The 12120-nt window shown below is 40.1% G+C and overlaps 1 protein-coding gene across 14 annotated transcripts in view; it reads right to left on the reverse strand.

The window, feature by feature from the left end:
• Positions 1-12120, reverse strand: part of KLF12 (Kruppel-like factor 12) — a 528361-nt gene that overhangs the window by 444254 nt on the left and 71987 nt on the right. For 4 of the 14 annotated variants that reach the window (XM_010839658.1, XM_010839657.1, XM_010839652.1 and 1 more), the window contains exon 1: positions 7070-8123. The exons of 7 other annotated variants lie outside the window; for them this stretch is intronic. The gene's annotated coding sequence lies outside the window, so the exon portion shown is untranslated. Of the gene's footprint in view, positions 1-6784; positions 8124-12120 lie in introns of those variants that run through there. 3 more of the 14 variants (XM_010839651.1, XM_010839661.1, XM_010839646.1) reach the window with 1 other exon arrangement.

Genomic DNA, 12120 nt, shown 5'->3' on the forward strand with positions numbered 1-12120 from the left:
CACAGCTGAGGGGGAAAGCTGGAGGGCATTGGCTTTCTCTCCCTTGCATATAACCTGCTTATTTCTGTCTCCAAAAATTCCAAGGTACTCCACCCTTCAGCTGCTAGGCCTCTCCTCTTCATCTCTGCCAATCAACACCTGGCTTTCCCTCCAAAACCTCTGGAGTCTTCCCTGTGCTCTCCATCTATCACGGCCACACCAGCATTCACTTAAACTTATGCACATTAACTTATACCGAATCAGGAAACAGCCGTATTATCAGGAAACTCTATATCGAGATTTTCTTGGTCTATGCTTATACTAAGCATCTTCTGATGTTGTTTTGCTGTTGTTCAGTTGCTGAGTCATGCCCAACTCTTTGCCACTCATGGACTGCAGCATACCAGGCTTCCCTGTCCTTCACTGTCTCCCAGAGCTTGCTCAAATTCATGTCCATTGAGTATGTGATGCTATCTAACAATCTCATCCTCTGCCGCCCTCTTCTCCCTTTGCCTTCAATCTTTCACAGCATCAGGGTATTTTCCAATGAGTCAACTCTTCAGATACTTGTTATCATAAACTGAAACACCTAAAATAATTAAAGACGGACTATGTATCACAGTAGGTTAATATAGAATCTAACTGAATTTTATTAAATATAACATTCATAGAGAAAAGTTTTTTTATTTGCCATTTGTGGTGAAAAACTATACTCCAAACATAATTTATACTTAATACATATTCCATATAATAGAACTCTCAACTTTCCATAAAACTGTAAAAATCATGATGGCAAGAAATACCACCTACCACTATCAACAGTAGTACCACTACCAATGAATGACAGTAATATAATAATAAACAATAAGGACTATGATGTGTCAGGGATCATACTAAGTCTTTTCAATGTATTAATTCATTTAACATCAAGCAACCCCAGGAGGCAGGCTTAACATCCCTATTTCACAGAAAAGGAATCAGCGTAGAGAGAAGGTAAAGACTGGCCAAAGTCACATACTCAATAAGCCACGAGACCGTATGCAAAGACAAGCAGTGAGAGGCTAGAGCTGTTTACCATCAACACACTGCCCCCACTGGCTTCCTAAGGCCAGACAGATGCTTCGTGAACAGTGGCACTTCCCTACCTGGGTACCGAGCTTCACACACAGCAGACATTAAGTATAAAATGAATGCCTGAAATTTTAAATTACTGCACTGACCTCTCTGGATGAGAAAATGTGCTAAAAATACTGCTTAAAAGTGTATGAGTAGACGGATGAGAAGGAAAGGGAGGTGGAGGAAAATCAGAAAGCCTTTTGGCGTGTCTGAAGGAAGACAAAGAATGAAGGGTAAAGGGGACTAGAGACTCATTCATTGAACAACTGGAGACAAACTCATTTTGTGGGACAAGTGACTACAGAATATCGTTACGGGCATTTAAAGCCTTGTTTATTAGTTATAAGAAAAGTAATTTAAGTTACAATTTTTTGTACAAAATTCCAATCCCGGTAAATTTTTCTGTGTACCATCAATAAGATAGGATTGTTGCTGTTGTTTAGTCATGCCCAACTCTTCGTGACCCCATGGACTGTAGCCCACCAGGCTCCTCTGTCCCCAGGCAAGAATACTGGAGTGGGGGGCCATGCCCTCCCCTCCAGAGGATCTTCCAGACCCAGGAATGGAACCTGCGTCTCCTGCACTGGCAGGCAGATTCTTTATACCACTGAGCCGCCAGGGAAGCCCATAGCTAGGATTAAGGTATGTTAAATTTGAAACTGGTCCTGTCTCCAACAGGTATTTCAGACAACTCACAGCATCAAAAGTCTTAGACCCAAAGGGGTTAAAAACAAAACACAGAAAGTCCAGCTCTAACTCTAAAGACTAACAACCACCCAGTTAGGCAAAACAGCAAGGATGATTCACAAAGGAAAGTCAAAGCAACTAAGAGTGATCATTTAAACTTCTAGATGCTTTAGCCAGAAATAATTTATGCACAATACAGAACATAAAAAAAAAGTTCAGGGCCCTGTTGTTAGGAGCTGGCGTCTTCTCATCAGCAACTTCAGCACCGCAGAGAAGCAGCTCACTGAGGTCCACATCAGCTCCCTCGCAGAGGCCACGTCCAAAACCTGACAGGGACAGAAGGGGCAAGCAAGGAAGGGTGGGGACGTGGAAACGTGGTTTAAAGAGGACAGAACACAACCAAACTTTGGGATTGGCAGGCTCAGATGACTCATTCTACAAATGAGAAAACACCTCATGACTTACCCAGGAGCACGCTACTAATGAGAGACAGCTTCAAGATCAGAGCCCAGGGCAGCTGTACTGCCGCCTCCCCGTTCACGCAACTTTTTTGGTGTTCTGAATATAGTACATACTTTACTGACTACATTAGACTCTCCAGAAAATGAAAAGCCCTGAGTTAATTTCCATTCTTGACAGAACTGCTCATTCCTCATTTCCCCAAGTGAAAACGAAAGGAGTACACAAGGACCTACTGTACAGCCCAGGACACTTGACTCCATTCTCTGTAATAACCTATACAGGAAAAGAATCTGGAAAAGAATGGATCTATGCATACGCATAACTGAGTTACCCTGCTGTACCGCTGAAACTAACACAACACTGTAAAGAATGGATCTATGCATACACATAACTGAGTTACCCTGCTGTACCGCTGAAACTAACACAACACTGTAAAGAACGGATCTATGCATACGCATAACTGAGTTACCCTGCTGTACCACTGAAACTAACAACACTGTAAATCAACTACCTGCCAAAATCATATAAAAATTGTAAAAATAAAAAAACAAAAGCAAAAGGAATACCCCTGTGATCTTACTAAGAAGACTGACTCACAAACTTAAACATCTTCAAAGTCCAGCTATCCTAATTAAAAATTAATGAGCAAAGATTTGATGTTAAAGAAGATAAAAATCCCATTGTTACACTGTACTTCATATTTACGCATGACATCTATTCCAAAGCATCATGACATTGCTATGAACAAAGTGCGGACTAATTGTTATAATTAACATCTTATGGGCAGGGAAAGAGAAGTTAAATTTTTTGTTCAAGGGCATCTACCAGGATGGATAAGAGTGACTGAAACTCTTTATGTCCCAGGAAACCTTGACATCACTGACGACATTATTATATATTTAAAAAACATGACAAAAATCATATCAAGAGAAACAATCAAAGGAAAGTTAATTGGAAGTTTCAGGAAGTCAAAATCTGCCCTTTACATTCTCCCCAAAATGCCTTGTAGTCTTAACAACAAGTAAGTTGGAAATTTAAGACTTCTGCTTCTCAAATCCATTCTAGTCACTTAAAAAAAGCAAAACACTGGCTAAACAGCAACTTATTAGAAGAAGAAAAAATACATGGCGCTTGTGTTAATGGACCACAATAACAAATCAATGCAAGGCATTTACTTTGTCATCAAAGTATCTGAGGATAGTTGTAAATTGTTTTTTTCCTGGTTCTTTACAAGATGTCACAGAAAGCAACAAGGTTTATACCCCAGTAGGTAGGGTTTCTGTATCAATGTGCACAGATGATGCTTATCTCTGGAGTTTGCACACAAATTGCAGGCACAATCAAGATTCTTTAACCTACTCCCCAGGGCAGAATAATAGGCCTTTCAGCCTTCGAGCTGGTCTTAACTTCTCTGCAGGCAGAGTGCTCTGTGGCTCAGCACATGAAACAACCAAGACACATCCAAAGAGAGATTTACATTTAACAGAGTAGGGTGTGGGTAAGCAATGGCGACAGAAGAAACACCAGCGCTCATCTACCCCAAACACAGCTGTTCCCAGCAACAGACAGCCAGGAAGCAAGGGCTATCATGCACCAAGCCCGGGACCAGGATAAAGGGTGTCACAGCAAGACTCAGGAATGGGCCCAACAAGCAACAGTGGGTTGTACAAATGGGTAAGGACAGCAGAGGACACAGTGATGGGAAGCATCAAGTGTTAAGTGAGGCCATCCACTTTAAAAGCGATTCTCAACTCCGTTCAGGGAAGATGGACACGCTTGGGACCACGGATACAGACAAACGCAACACCTGCCTGAAGAGTGAAAGGGAAGAGAAAAAGGTCAAGCAGCTCCCGCCCAGAGAAGATGCTTGTCATAGGATGTAAGAGGTGTGGGAAGTACAGGGGAAGAAGGAAATGAGGGGTATGGAGGAAAACAAGGAGAACACCATGGAGCCCCTGCTAGAATTTGAGGTGAAAACCATGAACCATATTGAGGGCACACCCCAAGGCATCAGTTGTGCAACACACATGTAACCCAAATTTCACTGACTGTCACTTCTTTCTGAAGCATCTGTTAGGAGATTTTTTTTTCCCTGTATGTTTGCTGGTAGTTTTTAAGGCCTGTTTTTATTGCTCACTTGTCATTCTACTTACAGTAAAGATTAATAACACTGCATATGGTGTGTGATGAATAAGAAATCCAACTTATATGGCACTAGGTGTAAAATTATGCAGTTTATCCCTTTGAGTATGTACGAATCCTATTTAACATGAAGAGTTTCCTAAGCAGAGAAAAGAAGTGAAACTTATTCATATATTTGTCATGCTCTGGTCTGCAAATAGGCTCAGAAAAGTAATCTGTGAAAATGAAAATTGTGTTACCCGACTCTACTGTCAAACTGAAAAATGTTATTTCAAAGTTACAGTAAACTTCAACTCATCCAAAATCTACTCAACCAAAAAGCCAAGATTACCATAATTTGTTTTGCTTTAATTCTACATGTAAAAGAAGAGTGGAAAAATATTGAAAAGCCATGTCTGCCTTGTTTGGGAGGGAAAGGGGGTGAAATTCAACTTGGTGGGAAAAAAATCTGCTTACTCCTCCTTCCATTGTGAAAGCTCTTAAAGAAAGGGGAAGGTGCAAGACCTGGAGTTAGAGAACATTCATGACTCTTCAGATAAAGAAAAGGAGGTTCAGGACTCCAGCGTCAGAGAAAGTTGTAGTGCTCTGCATAACTTGAGAGCCCAGAAGTTTGGTTTTTTGTTTTTTTTTTAAGTTACTGGGAGCCATTAAGGGATGAGAGGAGAAGGGTTAAGGTCAACTATGGGCTGCCAGGCACAGCTGTTGGAACCTGACAAGGAATTTTTTTAAAAATATGGTCTAGTATTCCATTTCAAGCTTTTGTTTGCTTCTGGACGCCTTTCAGTTTCCCTTATCTTCCACAAAGCTAACTCTAGAGGGGCTTCTAACAAAAAGGAAGGGCAAGGGGTTCAGAGTGTAACTGGGGAGGTACCAAGTGCGATGGGACAGTCAGTTCGAGATGGAGAGACAGAGCAGGCCAGCAGGCCAAGTGTCCCCAGCCTATGCCCAGCCCCAGACTCAGGACGGGGCTCTGACCTCCGCCCACTATTTCCGAAAAGGGTCCAACTAAACTCACTAGACTCTCAAAGAATAGGTTACAGGTTTTGTCCTCTGAGAAGACAGATTTAAAGCAACTGAAATAGTAGCTACTATATGATGTCTTTTAAAACCAGAGTACAAGCCAAATTATCTATCAGTGACAAGATTTTCAAGATATATATCCATGAGTCGCCTCCATCTCTTAAACTTGAATAACAAACTATTTTTCCTGTCAGCTTGTCATGGACATGCAAGGGAGATGAGTTAAACAGCTGGCCACAAAGTATAACTTAATTCAACAGCTTTATTAAAAAAATCTATATATTCTCTCCTTTCAAAGTGGGTATGAAATTCAAAACTCATTAGATTCAACAACTCTTAAAAGTTAATTTTTGTTATACCTATGAGGAATGAGGAAGAATAAGGGAAAAATAAAATGAAAAAGACTAAAATAACAAACACAGGGAGAATAAGATGAAAGGTAAAAAGGAAGGAGTTAAGAAGTACAGTGAGGAAAAGAACCGGATGAAAAGAGAGATGGAGACACAGGAAAAAAAAGCAAAAAGTAAAACAAAGTTAATGCAACCACTTTTTAACAAGTTTCTCAAAGCTTCAGTTTTCTCATCCATAAAACAGGTCCAAAGAAAAACTCATAACCTCATCATTTAAATAATATTAATAAATGCAAAAACCACATATAAAAATGCATACCATATATAGTCAAGAGAAAGAAGTGCAAGCAATAAAGAGGAGACCTTAATATATAAAATGACCTTGAATGAAACTGTCATTGTGAACTTGGGGGTATTCCTATAATCTACTCTGAAATGTTAACTGACCTCTCTTTACAGGTGTTAACTTCTTGAACTTTATTCCTGATGAAGTATTCATTTCAGCTCAGCAGAAAGAAAATTATTTTTCCAATATACAGGGATAAGGGGAAATGTAAACCTTGGTCCCTTGTGGGGCCTAGTACTCGGATGGAAATGAAGATGAATCTTTTAAACGAGGGCCTTGAGGTATTGTAGAACAAAATAACATTATAAGTCATTATAAGTCATCATCTGAATACGCCACGTTTACTTTGCTCTTTCTACATAGCAGACACCACACTAAAGCATTTCAGATCTGTTCTTTCAAAACGTCATAACAATCCTTTTACGTAGGTTCTTTTATTAAGTTCATTTTACACAGGAGAAAACTGAGGACCCAAACATAAGTCACTTTCCTGGGGTCCCAGCAACAAAGGGGAAGTCAGATTTCAAGTCTGGCTTTTAAAAACCTATACTAAATTTCATGATCTGTAAGTATCAGAGAAAGAATCAATTAAAGCCAGGAAAGCTTTACTACAAGCATATTACAGTTTTTTCTTAGTTTTCCCCCAAACAGCAAGTCTAATATTGAATATAAAGTAACTCACAATTCGATTCATTCATCCAATTTCCACTAATACTTCTTAGATAGTGAGATTTTATGAAAGTGACACTTCAGGGTCTTAGCTTCTTCATCTGTAATTGAGAATGTTCCAAATGATGCCCCCAATTCTACTGAATAATAGAAAATTATTCTGCAACTCCTCCCACACCATCCCAGAAATCCTAAGGCAATAACGATCTTTTTCCTGTTGAAACATGGTGGACTCTCTCAATACATGTCTTCTAGAACAGCTTTAAGGAAGCACCCACCTAAACAAAGGTTTCATTACCTTCAAATATGCAGAAATCCAGGCCATGCCCTCTCATCCTTGACTTCTGTCAGAGCCCTGCTAAACTGTTAACTGTTACTGAATAAGAAATGTAAGGATTGTGCTCTTTTAATTAAATAAAAAATTAAGAAGTAAACAAGAGCTCTTTAGTCGTATATAAACACCTATACCAAACACTTTGGCTTTTTTTTTTCCTTGCACTAGGGTTTGCTATTCAGAATGAAAGTGCCAGCAGAACCTTCCTCAGTTGGCTGAGACTGTGGTTACCCTACTTCTAATAAACAAGGCGGCTTCCTGTCTCTGACGTCTCATTGCTCAACAGGGTTGAATCATGGCAGCGTGCACAGCCATGACCCCTAAGTGCACTCATGCTAAAGAGTGTCTGCTTTGATTCACTCCTATTGTAGGAAACTACTTATCAGAGGACACCTCTTGCTTTTTGAATTGAAAATATTTGCATCAGTGAAGCTGAAAAGGAGCGAATTTCTCATGCTCAAACTTAGTATCTCATTATCTCTAAATTTATCTCCATTTGGTTGAGGTCCCTGGACTTTTTCTAAGTCTCCGAACGGCCTGAGCTCTGTGTACATTTTTAGACCATTTCAAAAGTGGTTAAAACAGCATCCGGTAGGTGATTTTCAAATCAAATATTCACTTATGCTTTTCTGAAGGATCTTCAGTGTGGGGGCCCACAAGGCTGAGTTCAGAATCAGAAAATTTAAATGCAGTTTAGGTTATACAAAAAAAAAAAAATTGTTTACAAGTGATAGATCTTTTTCTTAAGGGTTTCAGAGATACAATGGAATAGTACTTTCTCCCATGTTGGGGCTGTTCTGTGGTCCTTTACTGTCCAGCACAGTATTCAATTTGTTTTCAACATGCTAATAAATTATACATGGTCCACATCCCACTTCCTTTACTTTGCTCATAAACCCCTATAGGACTATGCCAGCAGAAAGGGCAGGCTTTGCATTTCTGATCTGAGTTTTTTAAAAAAAGGAAAAAGAAAATAGAAATCTGTCTTGCTGTAAAGAACAGACTTGGACTCAGTGGGAGAAGGCGACGGTGGAATGATTTGATAAAATAGCATTGAAACATGTACATTATCATGTGTAAAACAGATGACCAATGTGAGTTCAATGCATGAAGCAGGGCACCCAAAGCAAGCACTCTGGGACAACCCAAAAGGATAGGGTGGGGAGGGAGGTGGGAGAAGGGTTCAGGAATTGGGCGGGGGGGGGAATACATGTATACCTGTGGGTGATTCATGTTGATGTATGGCAAAAACCATCACAATATTGTAAAGTAATTATCCTCCAATTAAAATAAATTTTAAAATTAAATATTTATAAGTATATAAAAAAAGAAATGTCTTGCTGCTCTAAAAACAAAAAAGACTGCATTTCCAGCTTTCCACCAACACCATCTTCCTTACCCAGGGCCCCCTGCTCTGTCGGACAGCCCTGGTGCCTTGATATTGAGCATCGCTTCAGATCACACGGGAAGGCTAGAAACACTCCCCGTTGTCCTCCTGCCTGGGCTGTTACACAAGCCCTCGTGCTTCCTGGAGATGTCAGAGTCCCAGCCGGTGTGAAATGGTGATGCTGTCAGTCAGCAGGCAAATTTTCTGCTTCTGAAAACCCGCTCTCTCTCGGAGCTTCCTCTGTGCAGCACTTCCAGCTGCCTTGGAGCACCGTGTCAGAGCATGAAAATAGCTCCAGCCTGATGACTTCACTAGTTCTCACAAACCGGCCAGTTGGCGGAACTCGCCTGCAGTCTGCTTCTGAAGCGAAGGCAGTGTTCCTTTCCCCAGCACCCCCTAATATGAATATTCAGTTTCATTGTGACTCTGGAAGAAGTCTCTTTTTTGAGGTTAGAGTCAAACCTTAACACCAAAATGTCCAAATGCTGTGGGAAGGCCTGAAAGAAAAGAGCTACTAAAAACTGACAGCCAAGACGAAACAACCTGGAGGCTAGATTAGTATTTTTCAGGCTCAACTTTAAGGCCATCAAAGCTGCTTGGGAAACCAACCTTATATTCCATAACACGTTCTCATTTCATTCATTTTTAGGGCCAGGTAGCTTCCTGAAGAACATGTGCAATAACTAATAATCACACACACTTTTAAAGCCCTATTTCTCATCTTTACTCGTTTTCTACAAGTAAGAAGGCTGACAAGGTATCTAAGTAAGAATTAATCACCACTACACCTAATCAACCAAAGCTGACTAAGGGCCTCTACAAAGCATGTTCTGCAACCACGGCAAGCTTTAGTGATGAATGCTCAAACAGATTTCAAAATTAAAAAAAGAAGCGCAAGGTATTTCATGCAATAGAAAAGGTGATCTTTAGTATGAGATTACCAAATTTTCTTTTAATGTTTATCATGTTCCCTTATAGAGCTTTTTTACTTCCCTTTTCATTGAATACATGCTAGTTAAGAGACTATTCTAGAAGGAAAGTAGGAGCCTCTGACATCCCAGTATCATAACTCAGTGCTAGGTCTGCACTAACTTTGATTCTAAAACAGAGCATTTAGATTAACTGCTTCAGTGCCCTATGGACACAAGATTTATGCCCAGAGGAAGAGCTCCCGTATGACTCTCTGGATACCGGGCTAATGAAATAATGTGGTTCACTGATTTAAGATGGTTCCACTAAAAGGGGTGCAGGAACTTGCTCCAAAAAGACAGAAAAGCACTAACACTCTACTCCCATTGCCCCTCAATTCCTCTCCCCTCTGTCACAGTCACCAGCAACATCCAAACAGCACTGCCGTCTCGCAGCCATGACGACGCGACACCTCTCCACCAGCTCCAACCAAAACATCACAAAGGAATCATCAGAAAACACATGGGCACACAGGTGACTGTGAATTAGTAAAACGCGCTCTATTGTAGGATCATTTGTTCATTCTATAAAGTTCATTCTATAAATATATGCCGACTATGTAGCGTGTGGCAAGTATTATCTATGTACTGCCTACAAACATGAACACTGCCTTCGAGGCTTTCACTCTCTCAATCACTTTAGTTAGGTATTATAGAGCCAGGTGGCCTTAACAAGATGAGACAGCCTGCTGCAAGGTTTTCCTTATGTTAATGCAAAGGTTTAAAAAACTTGGTCTTTTTTTTTTTATAGTACATCCAAAGAAGTGTTGAATTCCTTTAAAAAAAAAATTTGGGGGTCATTTGGGGCATAGTTCAGGAAAATAACCATGAAAATTAAAGACATGTCTCTCTCTCACAGAAGCTAATAAACAAAGATATAACAAGAGATTCTAAATGAAGAACAGTCAGTTATAAATGTCATTACAGACAGAATAATTCACACAGTGATGGAACAGGCTAAGTAGTTTCAGATGGCGACTGCACTAACCATCAAATTTTAGAATCATAAAGGACGGTAGTTAGATGTAGTAAAAATCTTGTATTTTACTAGTGATGCCTAGAAAAGTCATGTGATTTATACAAAGTCATGGCGGTGTTATCATTTTGGAATCAAGATGCTTTATTTATCCTGTATTTTCCCAATTATACTGTTTCTCTCTCTCACACACACACAAACACACACACTCACCTTATACTACGTGTCTGAAACATATACAAACACACAGATGCACACATGCTTGCTTGCCCCCAGTTCTTCTACACACACTATATTACTCTGATTCAGACACACCACTGTGTGGAATTCACATATACATACACACATACATTACACTACTCTGACACACATTTCTTTGCGTACACACACATATATACATATGTGCATCAACCACACCACTGTTCAGTTCTTACAACTTATATATGTATCATACTACTTTGTGCCATAAACACACACACACACCCCTTATATTACTACTACTGTGTATGTGATTTATAGTCACACACTTCATACTGGCATAGATACATACTAATAAAATTTAAAACTGTAAAATCACCTTCATATTCAAAATACTATTTTTCAGTGTGAGAAATTCAAATGTTAAATAGACACTCATGTAACTACTTCAAAGTTGTGTGTGTTAGTTGCTCGGTTGTATCCAACTCTTTGCAACCCCATGGACTGTAGCCCACCAGGTTCCTCGGTCCATGGAATTCTCTAGGCAAAAGTACTGGAGTGGGTTGCCATTCCCTTCTCCAGGGGAGCCTCCTGACCCAGGGATCCAACACTACCAGCAGATTCTTTACCATCTGAGCCACCAGGGAAGCACGTGTACCTCACAGAAGTTCCTAACTTGAAAGGAAGAGACATACGTAGGTAAATACGATGATGTGGAAATTCCCTGAGCCCATACGTATCCACTTACATCCATTCAAATCCATTTTGCTCCTTGGCTCGAGAATGAGGATATTAGCATTGTTTCTGTTGTGCTGTTTTCCATCATACTTGGTAAAGAATGGATGCAGAGCAACCAGCAACAGAGAATAGTACTATATGCCCCTGCTTCAAGACAAGTCCCCAGTTTCTAAGCAATAAAGCAGTGTTAGAAGTGATGCGGAGAAAGTATATGAGCAACATGGCTTAGGACCCCAGCTACAGAGTGTGACCTGAAGGAACATTCTCTCTTCTACTCAAGGGCTGACAGCCTGGAGAGCTCTTTCTTACAGGAGTTATAACCAGCAATGATGAGGCCTTCTCAGGGACTTTAGGAAAAGAGGATGTGACCAAGCAAGAGACAAAAATAAAGAAGACTCTTCATGGTAACCAGCAGATGGAATAACTCATCAGCACATATAAGATGTCCCTGGGCACCCAGACACAGAAGGATTAAGGTAGCCTTTAAAGGAGGTTGGGGGTCAGCTGTAGAGACACAGATAGACCTAGAGACTACCATACAGAATGAAGTGAGTCAGAAAGAGAGAAACAAGTATTGTTTATTAATGCATATATGTGGAACCTAGAAAATTATATAGATGATCCCACTTGCCAAACAGAACTACAGACACAGAAGCAGAGAACAAATTTACAGACACCAAGAAGAGAGAAGAAAGGGTAGGATGAATTGGGGGAATGGGATTATACACTATTATACACTATTATGTAT

The sequence above is a fragment of the Bison bison genome, unplaced genomic scaffold (genome assembly GCF_000754665.1).
Source record: "Bison bison bison isolate TAMUID 2011002044 unplaced genomic scaffold, Bison_UMD1.0 scf7180017864128, whole genome shotgun sequence".
Taxonomy (NCBI): Eukaryota; Metazoa; Chordata; class Mammalia; order Artiodactyla; family Bovidae; genus Bison; species Bison bison.